Source organism: Odocoileus virginianus, chromosome 27 (genome assembly GCF_023699985.2).
Source record: "Odocoileus virginianus isolate 20LAN1187 ecotype Illinois chromosome 27, Ovbor_1.2, whole genome shotgun sequence".
In the NCBI taxonomy this organism is placed as follows: domain Eukaryota; kingdom Metazoa; phylum Chordata; class Mammalia; order Artiodactyla; family Cervidae; genus Odocoileus; species Odocoileus virginianus.
Genome location: NC_069700.1, coordinates 41,269,646 through 41,278,726, shown reverse-complemented (window position 1 = coordinate 41,278,726; position 9,081 = coordinate 41,269,646).

The window sequence follows — 9,081 nt, the reverse complement described above, 5'->3', positions numbered from 1 at the left end:
AAGAAACCTTTGTAATTATGAATAAAACTAAAAGATGATTCTTTGAAAAGATCAAGTTGACAAACCTTGAGCCAGAGTCATCAAGAAAAAGAAGAAGAAGAAGAAGAAGAAAGAAAGAAAGAAAGAAAGAGTGAGAGAGAATAATCAAATGAACAAAATTGGAAGTGAAAAAGGAGAGATTACAACAGACAATGCAGAAATACAAAGGATTATGAAAGAAAGTGAAAATGATAGTCACTCAGTCATGACTGACTCTTTGCAACCCCATGGACTATACAGTCCATGGACTTCTCTGGGGCAAAATACTGGAGTGAGAAGTCTTTTCCTTCTCCTGGGGACTTTCCCAACCCAGGGATTGAATGCAGGTCTCCTCCATTGGAAGCAGATTCTTTACCAGCTGAGCCACAATGGAAGCCCAAAAGTACTGGTGTGGGCAGTCTATCCCTTTTCCAGTGGATCTTCCTGACCCAGGAATTGAACCAGGGTTTTCTGCATTGCAGGCAGATTCTGCACCTACTGAGCTATCAGAGCAGCCCACAAAGGATTATAAGAGATTAGTATTAACAACTATATGGCAATAAAGTGGATAACCTGGAAGAAATGGACGGATTCTTAGAGAAGTTCAATCTTCCAAAGAAATAGAAATTATGAACAACAATATAAGCACTGAAATCAAAGCTATGATTTAAAATCTCCCCCCAAAAAACAAAAGCCCAGGACCAGATGGCCTCACAGGAGAATTCTATCAAACATTTAGAGAAGAGTTAATGCCTATCATTATAAAACTCTTTAAAAATTTGCAGAGGAAGAAACACTTCCAAACTCATTCTATGAGACCACCATCAACCTGATACCAAAACCAGACAAAGAGAACACACACACACACACACACACACACACACACACACACACACAACTACAGGCCAATATCATTGATGAAAATATGTGCAAAAAAATCCTCAACAAAATTTTAGCAAAGAGAATTAAGCAACACACCAAAAAGCTCATACACCGTGATCAAGTTGGGTTTATTCCAGGGATGCCAGGATTATTCAATATATGCAAATCAATCAATGTGAATGCTATATTAATAAAATGAAGGATAAAAACCATATGATAACCTCAATAGATGCAGAAAAAGCCTTTGACAAAATTCAGCACCCATTTATGATTAAAACTCTTTAAAAATTGGCACAGAAGGAACCTACCTCAACATAGTAAAGGCCATATATAATGAGCCAACAGCAAACATTATTCTCAATGGTGAAAAACTGAAAGAATTCCCCCTGAGATCAAGAACAAGACAAGGGTGCCCAGTTTCACCACTATCATTCAACATAGTTTTGGAAGTCCTAGCTACAACAATCAGAGAAGAAAAAGAAATAAAAAGAATCCAGATCAAAAAATAAGTAAAGCTCTTACTGGTTGCAAATAACATGTTGCTAAACATAGAAAATACTAAAGATACTATCAGAAACTTACTAGAGCTAATCAATGAGTTTAGCATAGTCACAGGATACAAAATCACTACACAGAAATCAACAATATAATAACAATGAAAAATCAGAAAGAGAAATTAAGGAATTCATCACATTCATCAATGCCACAAAAAGAATCAAATATCTAGGAATAAACTTTCATAAGAAGACAAAATAACTGTATACAGAAAATTATGACATTGATGAAAGAAATCAAAGATGACATAAACAGATGGAGAGATATTCCATGTTCCTGTGTAGGAAGAATCAATATTGTGAAAATGACTGTACTACCAAATGCAATCTACAGATTCAATGTGATCCCTATCAAATTACCAATGGCATTTTTCACAGAGTTAGAACAAAAATGCCACAGTTCATATGGAAACACTAAAGGCTCCAAATAGCCAAAGCAGTCTTGAGAAAGAAGAATGGAGCTGGAGGAATCAACCTGCCTGACTTCAGACTATACTACAAAGTTACAGTCATCAAGACAGTATGGTACTGGAACAAAGACAGAAATACAGACCAATGGAACAGAATAGAAAGCCCAGAAATAAACTCAAGCACCTATGGGTACCTTATTTTTGACAAAGGAGTCGAGAATAACAATTGGGCAAGGACACTTTCTTCAATATGTGTTGCTGGGAAAACTGGATATGTACAAGTGAAAGAATGAAATTAGAACACTTCCTAACACCATACACAAAGATAAATTCAAAATGGATTACAGACCTAAATGTAAGACCAGAAATTAGAAAACTCTTAGAGAATAACATAGGCAGGACACTCAATGACATAAATCAAAGCAAGATCCTTTATGACCCACCTCCTTTAGTACTAGAAATAAAAACAAAAGTAAACAAGTGGGACCTGATTAAACTTAAGAGCTTTTGCATGGCAAAGGAAACTATAAGCAAGGTGAAAAGATAGCCCTCCAAATGGTAGAAAATAATAGCAAATGAAACAACTGACAAAGGATTAAATTTCCAAAATACGAAGCAGCTCATACAACTGAATGCCAGAAAAACAAACTCAATCAAAAAGTGGGAAAAAGACTTAATCAGACATTTCTCCAAAGAAGACATACAGATGGCTAACAAATACATGAAAAGATGCACAGGATCACTCCTTACTAGACACATGCAAATCAAAACTACAATGAGATATCTCCTCACACTGGGCAGAATAGTCATCATCAAAAAGTCTAAAAACAATAAATGCTAGAGAAGATGTGGAGAAAAGGGAACACTCTTGCACTGTTGGTGGGAATGTAAGCTGATACAGCCATGATGGAAAACTGTATGGAGGTTCCTTAAAAAAAACTAGGAATTAAACCATCATATGACCCAGCAATCCCACTCCTGGGCATTTACTTTGAGGAAGCCAGAACTGAAAGAGACACATGTATCCCAATGTTCATTACAGCACTATTTACAATAGCTAGAACATGAAAGCAACCTAGATGTCCGTCGACAGATGAATGGATAAAGAAGTTGTTACACATACACAATGGAATATTACTCAGCCATTAAAAAGGAGCACATTTGAGTCAGTCCTGATGAGGTGGATGAACCTAGAGCCTATTATACAAAGTGAAGTAAGTCGGAAAGAGAAAGGTAATTATCATTTATAAACACGTATATATAGAAACAAGAAAGATGGTACAGAAGAATTCATTTGCAGGGCAACAATGGAGAAACAGACAGAGAATAGACTTATGGACATGGGGAGAGGGGAGAAGAGGGTGAGATGTATGGAGAGAGTAACATGGAAACTTACGTTACCATATGTAAAATAGATAGCCAATGGGAATTTGCTGTATGTCTCAGGGAACTCAAACAGGGGCTCTGCATCAACCTAGAGGGGTGGGATGGGGAGGGAGATGGGAAGGAAGTTCAAGAAAGAGGGTACATGTGTATACCTATGGCTGATTCATGTTGAGGTTTGACAGAAAACAGCAAAATTCTGTAAAGCAATTATGCTTCAATTAAAAAATAAATAAATATTTAAAAAAGAAAAATAGGATTTTTTTTCAGATTAAAAAAGTACTAAATTTTTCACCAGTAGATCTGTATTACAAGAAAGGCTAAGTAGACTACAAGAATACAATACATGATTGAAAATGAAATCTTCAAGAAAATCTGAAGAACACTGAAAATTATATACAGAAGAGAAATTTAAAAGACTGTTTCTCTTTTTAATTTAGTTAAGCATATATGACAGTTTAAAAATATTATAATATGTTTTGTAATAAGTAGTACCTATGTAGGTCTACTATGGCATCTATTATGAAGAAGTTGGGAGGTGGAGTAAATAGACCTAGACAGTAGCAAGATTTCTACATTCGGCATGAAGTGGTACAACCAACTCTGTATATACAGTGAGATTTAAAGGATATATATTGTAATTCCTAGAACTACCACTAAAAAATCTGTACAGTGAGACAGGTGAAAAATAATAAATAAGGTAAGATTTTATTTGAATATGTATTTAATAATTATAAACAAGGCAGAAAAAATAAAAAAAGAACAAACTAATAATGACAACAACAACAATAACAGTAAAACTGTAGACCTAAATACAACCGTATAATAAAGTGTTCATTGACTAAGGACTCAGACTCAAAGTTAGTCATAGATTATCAGCATGGATTTAGAATGAAGAAATGAAAACTAATTCCATGTTGCCTGCAAAATCTACTTTAAAAACAACTTTGTTAAAAGTAGTTGAATAAAAAATAGATATCCCATGCAAACAGGAAACATTAAAAAGATGATAGTGGCTGCTTTAATGTCCTGTAAACTAGACTTCAGCACACAGAGAACATCCAGAAACAGAAGCTGTATTTCATAAGATAAAACTTCAGTAAATTGAAGAATCTGTATCATAAATACATAACTTCCAATATGAGAGCTTTAACTAGGTGAAAGATCAAAAAAAATGCTTTTGATGTTTTGGGGATTAAAAACTTTATCCTTTTCAAGGGAAGTCTTTGTGATGTTTGTGCAGATATACTGGAATCATGAGGGTAAGATTTTAGAATTTCTTTATATTAAGGATGAGCTGAGGAAATTAAATAACTTTTTAAATAATCTAACTAAATCTCCAGCCACAAAGACATTTTAAAGGAAGGAATAGGTAAACCTCAAGTACCTTTTCACCTTGGAAAGGTGTCTAGGACAAGTTTTCACATTTCAAATTCTCCACCTATTCCTGAAAGAGGCTGGAGTCTTAATTAAAACATAGGTTTACTTTCCTGTCCACATCTTCTCTGGTGGGTTTTTGAAAAGCTGGTATCTTTTGGAGCAATCAAATGTAAAATTTTGCCTTCCCTTAGATATAGAAAAAAACTTAAGATAGAAAATATACCCTTATAGAAACCCTTAACAAAAATAGTATTTGGAGTTCAACAGTGTGACAGTTTTGGGATAAGGGAAAGAACACTTGGTTAGCAGGACTGTGAGCTTTCCCTGTTCATCCACCTATAACATACAGGACTGTGATAAAGGAGCTGAAGACTTTCTAAGTCTCATTTTTCTCCTCTACAAAATACAAGTTATAAAGTACATGGCTCAAGGTTTTCCCCACCTCTGACCTTAGGGACTTTGTTTTACAAACACAGTAGAGAAGGACAAGCATCATCAAGCAAGTAGCACACTTATTGCTTTATGTAGCAGAGAATTTGTAAGCTGTTACCAGCACTAAAAGGTATTTTAAAAGTTATATAACTTGTTTTTTTAATATAAATTTATTTCTTTTAATTGGGGGCTAATTACTTTACAATATTGTAGTTGTTTTGCCATACATTGACATGAATCCACCACGGGTGTACATGTGTATGTTTTCTTCGCAAAGAAAAGAAATCATAAGTAAGCAGATTTGTTTACTTTGACAAATTGACAGAAATTGTTTCATTTTTCGTTTTCCAGAAAGAGGAAAAATTTCTCCATAGCTTCTATTTTTAATTGTTTATTTCAATGTCAGCATATCCTCAATAATGTGGAAAGAAAGCAGATTTAAACTCACATTGAGTCTTTACTTATACTGACATTTATACTTGCATAATAGAGCAACACAAAACATTTATGTATAAAACACATGAAAGATAGTGCTGATAGTACAAACCCAGTTAAGTCTGACTCAGAATTTGCTTATTATTTCTACTTACTCCCAGAGACATATAATACTGAAGTAAATCACTAGACTTATTTTACAATGGTGGCAAATGTCAAAATTATAAATATCTGATATTAATATTAAACGTAAATATATTTTTATGTCCAACATGACATATGCTCTATAAGATACACTGGAAATAATTAAATGTGAAGGAAATATATTAACACATGAATTGAAAAAATTCTAATGGCAATTAAAGAAGATATTGATATTTATCTCCTTTAAAGTTAGATTGACACATTTACAAAGAATTTACTACATGCAGTACTTGAGTTTGGATTTGACATTTAATGTTTATGAAATATACAATATATACTAATTTTATGTTCATGCAGATCCTGGTTTCTCTAAAATATATGTAGCTTAATAAAGAACAGAAAGTATATTTTATTTAATAATTGAGATTCATTCATTTTTTTTAATGAATAAAATTTCACATTTTCTTATTTTGTAAATAGCAATCTGTATTTTGTGCTATAATATGAAAACTTGAATTTATATTATCTTTTATGAAAACACATCTAAATAGTAACCATAATGGTCAAGATTATTGTAAAATTTTTCCTTTGTTAAGTATTTTGTGGGTTAAATCAACTTCAGTCATGTCCAACTGTTTGTGACACTGTGGACTGTAGCCAGCCAGGCTCCTCTGTCCATGGGATTCTCCAGGCAAGAATACTGGAGTGAGTCACCATACCCTCCTCCAGGGGATCTTCCTGACTCAGGGGTTGAGCCTGCATCTCTTTCATTTCCTGCATTGGCAGTCGAGTTCTTTACTACTAGCTCTTTACAACTAGTTCTTTACCACCTGGGGAATATGTTAAGTATCAGCTCTTGAATAAATGTTACTGCATAGTATTTTTTTTCTTTCTTTCTTTCTTTTTTAATTTTCCTAGTTACTTTGACTAGAATTCATATCTGACTTTCTTGCTATGTCAATCAACTCTGTTTAAAATAAGTTGACCCAATTTAATCTATGTTATAGTAACTATCAGAAGGACTGGAATACTAACATTTAGAAGGACTGATGTTGAAGCTGAAACTCCAATACTTTGGCCACCTGATGCAAAGAACTGACTCGTTGGAAAAGACCCTGATGCTGGGAATGACTGAAGGTGGGAGGAGAAGGGGACAACAGAGGATGAGATAGTTGGATGGCATCACCCACTCAATGGACATGAGTTTGAGTAAGCTCTGGGAGTTGCTGATGGACAGGGAAACCTGGCGTACTGCAGTCCATGGGGTTGCAAAGAGTCGGACATGACTGAGCAACTGAACTGAACTGAATTAATAGTGATTATTAAGAGGACATTCCCCTAGTAATTTACAAATAAAAGAAATTATTACTCAAAGACTTGAACATCAATAGTTAAGAGTTATGACACATTCAGAAAAATGCAGTGACATTTAGTCCTGCAAGACTGGCATGTAACATGAAGGCCTGGGTAGCCAGCAAGTCCATAGCCTTCTGGTGAGAGAGTCTGCCCAAAGCAGGAATTTGTTCACAAGTTACCCATGCCTTCTTTACTGAGACCATAGATCAGCATTCTAAGCAAGTCGGTCATCACAAAATGAAGGTAAGAAAGCAAATGGCTTATGGAGAGAGACCATGTGGGGACTCCACCAAGTACTGCTGTTTTCTCCTAGTAAGTGGGAAATGTGAAATAAAATGGAGTCACTTGTGCCAGTGGCTCTCAAGTGGAGCCAGAAGGCAATTAAGAAGGTGGGCATTAACCATGTCCTCACCAGGTGGGACCATTAACGTTTGAACTGGGTCAAGTCACTGATATTCCAACGACTACCCTAGAAAACCTGCAATTTGTCACCATCACTGCCTTTTCCCTCCCTCTGCTTATAGCCTTAGTGATCAGTCCTTCAGCCAATACTGGCATCTGCCTCCAGCTCCAATTAAAATTATTTGTAATGTAAACCTCTCTCCTTCGCCTCTGAAAGCCCCTGACTTTTACTTCCTAATAGGACACTGTTTGGGCTACCAGCTATCTCTTAGTGACCAAATGGCAATTCTCTGCTCCCAAATAAACAATGTTTGTTTGATTATTACCTTCTAGGTTTATTTAGGTTGACTTAAGAAAGAGATCAGATTACATGCTGATGTGAGGACACTCAGAGGCACCAGAAGTGTTAATGCTAAGTCACTAGTGTTATCCTTGGTCATGATATATATTCAAGTTGATTTATACCAGCCACCAAAATTTTCTTTGCTTGCAATCTCAGAATAAACCTGCATACCTCATCATCTGTGGAAATCTGAGTGTCTTTGCAACTTCAGTGAGCCAGTGCTAATAGAAAACTAAAACTCATTTCAATGCATTATCATCTCTAGAGAAGGACTGTACCCTTAAAAGGTACATAGTACATAGTAAAAGGTACTATGTACCTTTTAAAAGGTACATACCTATTAAAGGTATTTAAAAGGTACATACCTTTAAAAGGTATTTAGTCTCAGGAACATAGTGGAAAGAAAGTGATAGAAGAAAATATTGTCAGTGTCCATCCTAACATGCTCCATGGGAGAGGAAGCCCAGCTCTGAGACAGCAAGTGTTCTTGCCCCATATAAAACCATCTATGCTGCGATGTAGGAGATGCCATTATTTTTCAGTATGAAGGCAGGACAGGTCAATTAATCTGAACACTCTATTCTTATTTTTCAGCTTATAAACAAGCTTAGATTATGCTTTTGTTTCTCAGGTACATAAGCCTATGAGAATAAAGTACATTAATGGGACATAAGTATTATCCTTTGTGTAGCAATCATTGTGAGTTGATAAATTGGTATTTTTGTTTACATTTGAGTTACTTTAGTTAGTAAAAATGAAACACTCAGTGACTGTATATACTCTCAGACAAAATAAGGTTTCTAGGTCTATGGGCCAGAACTAGGCTATTTTAAATTGACCATGGTGCTAAGTGGTCCCTAGCAGGTGACCTAGTAGATTTTTAGGAGACAACAAGCACCCAAAAGTTTCATGGCCATGATCCTCATGGGAGACCCTTCTCTGGCCACCTAAACTTCCACAGTCACAGCTTGAAGAGGGAGGAGTTCCCCACTGTCATCACCAAAGAGGCAAATAGATGAGGTCTACTGTTCCCCCAGACAGGTCATTTTAATGCTACCACTGTCTGTGTTGTCATCATCATCTCATCCATCACTGTATGTGAACTACATACATGAGTAGTATGTATGTATGAGAACTACATACATGAGTGCCAACCTCCTTACTGGAATCTAACAAGTATAGAGAATTCCCAATCTAACACATGTGAAATGCTTCACATTTATGTAACATTTCAATATTTTTCCTTTTGTTTTGTATTTCATCCCAAGCTGAAGGAGCTGCCATAGCTCTGTGTGTTCTCTAAGCCCTGCTTCTCTGTGTGCAGTCCATCTCCTGTATCAGA